Source organism: Manis javanica, chromosome 12, assembly GCF_040802235.1.
Source record: "Manis javanica isolate MJ-LG chromosome 12, MJ_LKY, whole genome shotgun sequence".
NCBI lineage: Eukaryota > Metazoa > Chordata > Mammalia > Pholidota > Manidae > Manis > Manis javanica.
Genome location: NC_133167.1, coordinates 80,975,814 through 80,985,766, shown reverse-complemented (window position 1 = coordinate 80,985,766; position 9,953 = coordinate 80,975,814). Strand labels below are relative to the sequence as shown.

Genomic DNA, 9,953 nt, shown 5'->3' with positions numbered 1-9,953 from the left:
CTCTACACTCTGGATTCTCTTCCCAGGCTCAGCATCCTCCTGGTGACCCAGGTGTGCCTGCTTCCGGGAGCACCTTCTTTATGCACTGGAGGACAGGACCAGGCCAGGTGGGGGGAGGCTCCACGCCACAGTTTCTGTGTTGGGAAGGGGACAGAGGCCGGGCCAGGGCCTCCCGTCCTCCTGTGTCCAGCTGCCCATCTGGCCACTAGGCCTCCCCTGAAAGGAGGGGCCGGGGCTGTGTCCATACAATTGGTACCCAGAGGAGCTCTGCACTGGAGTGGAGGATGGGATGCCTGCTCCTGACATCCTTGCCCCTGGAGCAGCAGCTGGGGGCTTCCAAGCTGCTGGTAGCCTTGGACACGTGGCTTCTCTGCAAATCCTGATGAGGGGCAGTCCCCAGAGCCCCTGTGCCTGGGCCCAGAGCAGCGCACCAGGTGCCAGAGGTCCCTACCACCTCCCCGGTACAAGTCGGGTGGGGCAGGTGCGCTTCAGCCCACAGTCAGGGTGGCCAGGCAGCTGTGTGAGCCTGGTTTCCCAGCAGCATCTGTCCAGAGCCTGGTGAGCTTGGGGCACCTGCGTGAGCCTCGTTTCCCAGCAGCATCTGTTCAGAGTCTGGTGTGCTTGGGGCACCTGCACACACCTGGGACGGATGGACTGCTAGGCCCTAGTGACCACCCAGCAGACTCAGGGCTGCTGCTTTGTTTCTGGACCCAGAAGCTCTTCTGTCTCAGGTTGAGGCTGGTGGGCCATGCGGGATGACAGGTGTGACCTGTGCCACTGCCCTGCCAGAGGCCCATCTGCACTCGTGCTCAAACCTCCCTCCCTATGTGGCTGGGGAGCCTGAGGTCATCCCTGGGACCACCTTGCAGGCAGAAGCCGGTGAGGGTGCTGTGGGCAGGGCAAGGGGAAGGAGGGTGTCCTGGGTGTCCTGATTTTACCTCCTGTCACCTGGTCACCTGAGGATGTCAGGAGGGCCCACATCCACTTCCCCAGTCCCAGTCTGGGGCTCCACCTGCAGCATAAGGCCTGGAGACTGTTTCCAGCCTGGAGCCCCCCAAGGGGATGTTATGCTGATCCCGTAACTTCCTTCCAGGCCAGCCCTCCCTACCTGGGGGGTGAACACATCCTGAGAGCCCTGTGGGAGCGTTCTGGGGAGAATCAGAGCCAAGTGCCTTTGCTCAGCTTCCCCAGCCTTTTGTCACAGACGTCAGGCCACTCAGCCAGGAGCCATGAGCAGCACACCAGGAGCCTCACACCAGCCTGGCCTGGGGCTGGACAGCTGCGGGGCACCATGGAGAAATTGGGCTCAGAGAAAGCCCCCCATGGAAGGAGTGCACCTCTTGGAGGTGCTTTGAGAGACCAAGTTCAATGTTTTTGAAAGGGAATTTCTGGAATATGTGGGGCAGCTGTGTCTCATCAAATGGGTCAGTGCTAGACTGGTGCCCTGCAGCCCTGGGATCTACTTGGCTTACATGTGCAGTGGTGGTCAAGATGTGAAGAGACACCTTTGGACCTCTAATCAATAGATTGGGGGTCTGATCATAATCTATAAATGACAGGAAGAAAGGCCCAGTTTCTGTTTGAGCAGCCCTCCGCAGTGTTGCCAAGACGTGCCACCCTGGTGCTTAGAGTGCCCTGCTCTTCCTGAGCACCTTATTGGGGGAGAACAGGTGGAGGACAACCTGCATAGGTCAGGGACCCTTGTGTCAGAGAGTTTGAGGCCTCAGGGTGGTTTGGGGGATACGTGATGTCTGCATGTGGGGCCGAGCTTTGGGAAGAAAGCATGTGCTGGCAGTCCATTCATTGCATCCCACCTGCACAGGGATGAGACCAATCCCCAGGAACCACAGACCTCAGGGGCAACATCCAGATCACACTGCCCTCAAGGAGGCTATTTCTCTCTCTTTTTTTTTTTAAGGTATTATTGATATATACTCTTATGAAGGTTTCACTTGAGAAAACACTGTGATTACTATATTCACCGCTGTTGTCTTGCCCCCCCCCCCATATTCCATTGCAGTCATCAGTGGGTACATCAGTGAAGTAAGATGCCACAGAGTCACTGTTTGCCTCCTCTGTGCTACACTGTCTTCCCCATGATCCCCACACACCATGTTGGCCAATCTTAATCCCCCACAATCGCCTTCTCCCTCCCTCCTCACCCGCCCTCCCCATCTCGTCCCCTTTGGTAACTGCTGATCCCTTTTTGGAGTCTGTGAGTCTGCTGCTGTTTTGGTCCTTCGCTTTTACTTCGTTGCTTATATTCCACAAATGCGGGAAATCATTTGGTACTCGTCTTTCTCCACCTGGCTTATTTCACTCAGCATAATGTCCTCCATCTCTATCCATGTTGTTGCAGATTGTAGAATTTGTTTTTTTATGGCTGAATGGTACTCCATTGTGTATGTGTACCACCTCTTCTTTATCCATTCATCTACTGATGGACACTTAGGTTGTTAGGTTGTTTCCTTATCTTAGCTGCAATAGTGCTGCAATAAGCATAGGGGCGCATATGTCTTCTTGAATCTGAGAAATTATATTCTTTGGGTGAATTCCTAGGAGTGGAATTCCTGGGTCAAATGATATTTCTATTTTTAATTTTTTTTGAGGAACCTCCATATTGCTTTCCACAATGGTTGAATTAGCTTACATTCCCACCAGAAATGTTCCTCTTTCTCCGCATCCTCGCCAGCATTTGTTGTTCCTAGTCTTTTCGATACTGGCCATCCTAACTGGTATGAGGTGATATCTCATTGTGGTTTTTAATTGCACTTCCCTGATAACTAGTGATGTGGAGCATGTTTTCATGTGCCTGTTGGCCATCTGAACTTTTTCTGTGGAGAATTGTCTGTTCATATCACCTGCCTATTTTTTAATTGGCTTATTTGCTTTTTGGATGTTAAGGAGTGTGAGTTCTTTATGTATTTTGGATGTTAACCCCTTGTCAGATATGTCATTTAGAAACATATTCTCCCATATTGTAGGATGCCTTTTTGTTCTGTTGATGGTGTCCTTTGCTGTACAGAAGCTTTTAAGTTTGATGTAGTCCCATGTGTTCATTTTTGCTTTTGTTTCCCTTGCTCGAGGAGATGCATTCAGGAAAAAGTTGCCCATGTTTTTATATTCAGGAGATTTTTGCCTCTGTTATCTTCTAAGGCTTTTATGGTTTCATGACTTACATTCAGGTCTTTGATCCATTTTGAGTTTACTTTTGTGTATGGGATAGACAATAATCCAGTTTCATTCTCTTGCATAAACAGTTCTGCCAGCACCAGTTGTTGAAGAGGCTGTCATTTCCCCATTGTCTGTCCATGGCTCCTTTCTCATATATTAATTGAGCATATATATGCTTGGGTTTATATCTGAACTCTCTCTCGTCTGTTCCACTGGTCTGTGGCTCTGTTCTTATGCCAGTACCAAATTGTCTTGATTACTGCAGCTTTGTAGTAGAGCTTGAAGTTGGGGAGCAAGATCCCCCCCACACTTTATTCTTTCTTCCAAGGATTGCTTTGGCTATTTGGTGTCTTATGTGGGTCTGTATGAATTTTAGAATTATTTTATTTAGTTGATTGAAGAATGCTGTTGGTATTTTGATAGGGATTTCACTGAATCTGTTGATTGCTTTAGGCAGGATGGCCATTTTGACAATATTAATTCTTCCTATCCATGAGCTTGGGATGTATTTCTGTTTCTTAGTGTCCTCTTTAATGTCTTTTAAGAGTGTCTTGTTGTTTTCAGTGTATAGGTCTTTTACTTCCTTCATTAGGTTTATTCCTAGATATTTTATTCTTTTTGATGCAGTTGTGACTGGAATTGTTTTTCTGATGTCTCTTTCTGTTAGTTCATCAATAGTGTATAGGAGTGCAATAGATTTCTGTGTATTAATTTTGTGTCCTGCAACTTTCCTGAATTCAGATATTTGATCTAATAGTTTTGGATTGGACTCTTTAGTTTTTTTATGTACAATATCATGTCATCTGCAAACAGTGACACTGTAACTTCTTCTTTACCAATCTTGATGCCTTTTATTTCTCTGTGTTGTGTGATAGCAGTGTTGTGGACTCCAGAACTATGTTGAATAAAAGTGGAGACAGTGGGCATCCTTTTCTTGTTGCTGATCTTAAAGGAAAGGCTTTCAGCTTCTCGCTGTTAAGTATGATGTTGGCTGTGGGTTTGTCATATATGGCCTTGATTATGTTGTGGTACTTCCCCTCTATACCCATTTTGTTGAGAGTTTTTATTATGAATTATGTTGAATTTTTTTGAATGCTTGTTCCGCGTCTATGGAGGTGATCATGTGGTTTTTGTCCTTTTTGTTGATGTGGTGGATGCTCCTGATGGATTTTCTATTGTTGTACCATCCTTGCATCCCTGAGATGAATCCCACTTGATCATGGTGTATGATCCTCTTGATATATTTTTTAATTCGGTTTGCTAATATTTTGTTGAGTGTTTTTACGTCTATGTTTATCAGGGATGTTGGTCTGTCGTTTTCTTTTTTTGTGTTGTCTTTGCCTGGTTTTTGGTATTAGAGTGATGCTGGCCTCATAGAATGAGTTTGGAATTATTCCTTCCTCTTCTACTTTTTGGAAACATTTAAGGAGGATGGGTATTAGATCTTCACTACATGTTTGATAAAAATCAGTGGTGAAGCCATCTGTTCCAGGTGTTTTGTTCTTAGGTAGTTTTTTGATTACCAGTTAAATTTTGTTGCTGGTAATTGGTCTGTTCAGATCTTCCGTTTCTTTCTGGGTTAGGCTTGGATGGTTGTATTTTTCTAGATATTTGTCTATTTCTTCTAAGTTATCCAGTTTGTTACCATATAATTTTTTGTAGTATTCTATAATAATTATTTGTGGCTCTGTGGTATCCGTAGTGATTTTTCCTTTCTCATTTTTGATTCTGTTTGTGCGTGTACTCTCTCTTTTTTTCTTGATAAGTCTGACTAGGGGTTTATCTATTTTGTTTACCTTCTCGAAGAACCACCTCCTGCTTTCATTGATTCTGTCTGTTGTTTTATTCATCTTGATTTTATTTATTTTTGCTCCAATCTTTTATTATGTCCCTCCTTCTACTGACTTTAGATCTCATTTGTTCTTGTTTTTCCTGTTTCATTAATTGTGAGTTTTGACTGTTCATATGGGATTGCTCTTCATTCCTGAAGTGGGCCTGTATTGCAGTATACTTCCCTGTTACCACTGTGTTCACTGCATCCTACAGATATTGCGGTGTTGAATTATTGTTGTCATTTGTCTCCAAATATTGCTTGATTTTTGTTTTTATTTGCTCATTGGTCCATTGGTTATTTAGAGACATGTTTTTACGTTTCCATGTGTCTGCAGTCCTTTCATTTTCTTTGCGTATTTTATTTCTAGTTTCATACCCTTGTGGTCTGAGAAGCTGGTTGGTGCAATTTCAATGTTTTTGAATTTACTGAGGCTGTTTTTGTGGCCTAGTATATGATCTAATGACATAGAATAGCAACAGCAATAAAATCATGACAATCCTCAAACCAGAGGATTCAGCTAGGTTCAAAGTCTTATGCAGATTAAGTCCATAGCTCATCCGTTCCATCCATACGCAGGCAGGAGCCGAGTGTTCAGAGGAATCATCAGGCGGTAGCTGCAGCCAGGGGGCACATTCAGGCCACAAGGACTATAGAAGAAAATAACCTTAAGACTGATAAGGTATATGTTTTAATGACACCAACATAGGCAAATCTTGTCCATCACTTGGGGTACATGCAAGACAGTGGTCTTGTGATAAAACAGTGGCAGGAATGGGATGTCGTTCTGGTCTAGTATACCAGACTTTCACCACCCTCCCTGTGGGAGTTACAGATGGGTCAATATACAGGGCTACAGGAGGTACATGCACTGGCCATAAAGATAAAACAAAACTTCCCTGCAAGATGCTCTTACCTCCTGGACATTTTGGGTACACTACCGTGACCTTTGGGGGCCATTCAGTTGTTATTCCAGGAATACACAGGAAGCCAGCTTCCAGGCATTTCCCCCAAAGCAGCCAGTAGGGCCAGCCATTGCTGGTCCATGTGTCAAAATGTCCAGGGCCAGGTCCATTCAATAGTGTCTCCAGGGCTTAATGCAGTAGGGGCTGGCAGCAGGATGTTGCTGTGCTGGCCATATCCTGGCTTCAATAACTCTTCTTTGGTTTGGACATACAATTGAACAGGAGAGGCAGCAAGGTGTATGAGCATATCCACAGGGCTCAAAGCTCCTTTACGTGGCTTCTCTTTCAAATGCCACTGCACTGTCCATAGGCGAACTGACCAACCCCATAGAATATTGGTGTCCAACTTCAGGCCGTTTCAACAAACCGTTGTACCTCTCTATTATACCTGCCCCAGTAGGATTATATGGTACATGAAATTTCCACTTTTTTCCTAATTGTTGCACCAATTGTAATGCATATCCAGTAAAGTGGGTGCCTTGATCACTTTCAATCACCTGCACCGGCTACAGGCTGCAAAGAGATGCTCCAGGTCCCTCTTGGTGGTTTGCTGATCTGCACACTGTGCAGGAAAAGCAACCAATACTCCAGTAGCCATCCACACAAGTCATGGCATGCCAATATCCTTCTGATATGGGCAGAGGCCCAATACAGTCTATTTTCTATCTGACAATAAGGGGTCCTGGCCCCCTTACTATTGTCCCATGTTGCTGCGGGACTTGGTGTTAAGTCCCTCTTAGAGCACACAAGGCACTCCTTCCTGGCTCTGCTAAGCCCCACTGACAGGCTACAGCCCACATTGTCTTTTGCCCTGCATACAACAAATGCTGGCTTAGCCATTGGGCCACACCTGAGGTAGGCTTTCCTTCTAGCCAGTACACCTGGGCCAGTGTGTCTGCTTGATCATTCGCTGGGGATGCCAAAGGCAAATGGTCAGTCACATGATCTACAGTAACTGTCTTAGTCTGACCAGAGGCCCATACATCTTACCACAACTCTTGCCCCCAAAGGGGCTGGTGACAAACCATCCAGCTGGCATGATACCATGTCGGTAGCCACAGGGTCAAGCCCCGATAGACGGCCCAGCTGTCAGGGCAGACAACTATAGGGGAAAGCTCCTGAGTGATCATGAGGCATACTGTCCGTAAGTCAGCCCACTGACTGCTCTTCCCCTTTCCATCCTCCATCCATATTGTCTCAGTCTTAGGATAGAAAGCCACAGCCATCCACTTTGGGGGCTGCCCATGACTGGAGCTATCTGTATGCCAAGCATCTTCAGGTATAGGGGCTTTTCCCTCCAGATAAGGAGTCTCGGCTACCAAGGGCTCAAAAGCAAGTTCTTCCTGCTTTCCACTTGTATAGGCCACTGGCTCCAATAAGTGTTGGAGTTCTCCACATAAGGGGCTAGTAGAGAGGGTGCTACTTTAAATATGCACCCCATTTGGCCAGTGTAGGTGTCTGTGCCATGCCACTCCATGGCCTTTAGGTCCACTCTCACACACACCCTTCATTGGGATAGGTGGTTATTACCTTGATCAGAGCTGTTCCAGCAGTGGGCTCCATAGCCATCAAGGCGTGGTACACAGAAGCCAGTTGCTTCTCTATCAAGGTGTACCGGACCTCTGCTCCTTTCCGTAGTTGTGACCAGAATTCAATAGGTTAGCGTGTCTGTTCACGCCACTGCCAAAGACCCCATCCATAACCATCTTCGGTTACATGAACATCTAGTTCACAGGGCCTTGATGAGTCCATTACATTCAAGGCCTGTACAGCCTTGACTGCCTGCTTGGCAGCAGTAAAAGCAGCTGCACATGTCTCATCCCAGTCCCACCTGATGCTCTTTCATACCAAGTGGTGTAAGGGCTTCAGAATTTGTGCCAAGTGCAGAATAAACACTCTCCAGTAGCCCAAAAGACCCCAAAACTCTTGTAATACTGCCACAGTGGTAGGTGTTGGAAAAGCCTGGACCTTGTCTATGACTGCTTCAGGATCAGCTTTAGTTTTACCTGACCAGACGACCCCCAAGAATTTCAAAGACAAACCAGGCCCCTGAACCTTGGTGCTATTCACAGCCCATCCCTTCTCCTGTAGATGTTGTAGCAGTCTAGGAACTGCTCCTTCTAAATCAGAAAGAAAATCAGACATGAGCATAATATCATCAATGTAGTTATATAACCACACTGTTAAAGTCCTGGGATACAAGCCCATGACAGATGGTGGGACTGTGGAAGTATCCCTGTGGAAGGGCAGTGAATGTCCACTGCTGGCCTTCCCATGTGAAGGCAAACTGTTTCTGGCTGTCCTGTGCTATGTCAATAGAGAAGAAAGCATTAGCAAGGTCTACTACACAATGATATGTTCCTGGGAATGTAAAGTAGCTCAACTGCTATGGAAAGCAATATGCAGGTTCCTCAAAAAAGCAAAAATAGAAATACCATTTGACCCAATAATTCCACTCCTAGCAATTTACCCAAAGAAAACAAGATCCCTGATTTGAAAAGACATATGCATCCCTATGTTTACTGCTGCACCATTTACCATAGCCAAGCTATAGAAGCAGACTAAATGTCCTTCAATAGATGAATGAATAAAGAAGAGGTGGTACATATACACAATGATATATTATTTAGCTATAAGAAGAAAACAAATCCTGCAAATTTGTAACAACATGGATGGAGCTAGATGGTATTATGTTCAGTGAAAAAAGCCAGGTGGAGAAAGACAAGAACCAAATGATTTCACTCATTTGTGGAATATAACAACAAAGCAAAACTGAAGGAACAAAACAGCAGCAGACTTACAGAATCCAAGAAGGGACTCGCGGTTACCAAAAGGAAAAGGCTGGGGAGAGTGAATGGGGAGGGTGAGAAAAGAGGATTAAGGGGCATTGTAATCAGCACAAACAATATAGGGAAGGCAGTATAGCATGGAGAAGACAAGTAACAGCTCTGCAGCATCTCACTACGCTGATAGACAGTGACCGGAATGGAGTTTGGTGGGGTACTTGATAATATGGGTGAATATTGAAACCACAGTGTTGCTCATGTGAAACTTTGATAAGATTGTATATCAATAATACCTTATTTTAAAATAAATAAATAAATACTATACCAAAGAAAAAGAAAAGCGGAACAGAAAAGCAGTAGATTCAAAAACATGGAGAACAGACTACTAGTGGTTACCAAAGTGGAGGGGTTGGGGATTGTGGGTGGGGAGGGAGAAGAGGGTTAAAGTTAAAGGGCACTATAATTCACAACCACAATGTAGGTAGGTCACTGGGACAGTAGTACAACACACAGAATGCTATTAATGACTCTATAACATCTTACTAGGCTGATAGACAAAGACTGCAATGGAGTGCGTGAGGTCTTGGTAATATGGGTGAATGTTGAACCACTGTGTTGTGTATGTGAAACCATCAAAGATTGTGTATTAATGATACTTTAATGAAAAAATATCATGAAGAGGAATTTTATGTCTCTTACTGTAACAACATCTAAAAGAGTGGAGGGCCATACCATGTTCATGTATTAGGAGACTCACCACTATAAAGGTGTCACCATTGCCCCAAATTAACCTTTAGATTCAATTACATCCCACTCAAACTTCCTGTAGGCATTTATGTTGTTGACATTGACAACCTGATTCTAAGGTCCATCACAAAATACAAGGCACCAAGAATAACCAAATGATTTTGAAGGACAAGGAAATCAGAGATCTACTAAAAAAATGGAGTAATTGAGGCAATATAGTATTGGTACAAAGACAGATACACGTACTAATAGATCAGAATAAAGAGCCCCAAAACAGAATCATAAATACACAGTTACCTGACTTATTACCAAAGTAACAATGCTGTGCAGTGGGCAAAGGATAAGTTTATTAAATGGTATGAAGTCATCTGGATACCTACTTAACCCTTTAGTTCATCCTATCCATAAAAATTAGCGCAAGGTGAATTATACAACTACATGTGAAAAATA

At 44.8% G+C, this 9,953-nt stretch overlaps 1 long non-coding RNA gene across 1 annotated transcript in view; it reads left to right on the top strand.

Moving 5' to 3' along the window:
• Positions 1-9,953, top strand: part of LOC140845157 (uncharacterized) — a 112,537-nt gene that overhangs the window by 40,906 nt on the left and 61,678 nt on the right. The gene's annotated exons all lie outside the window — the stretch shown is intronic.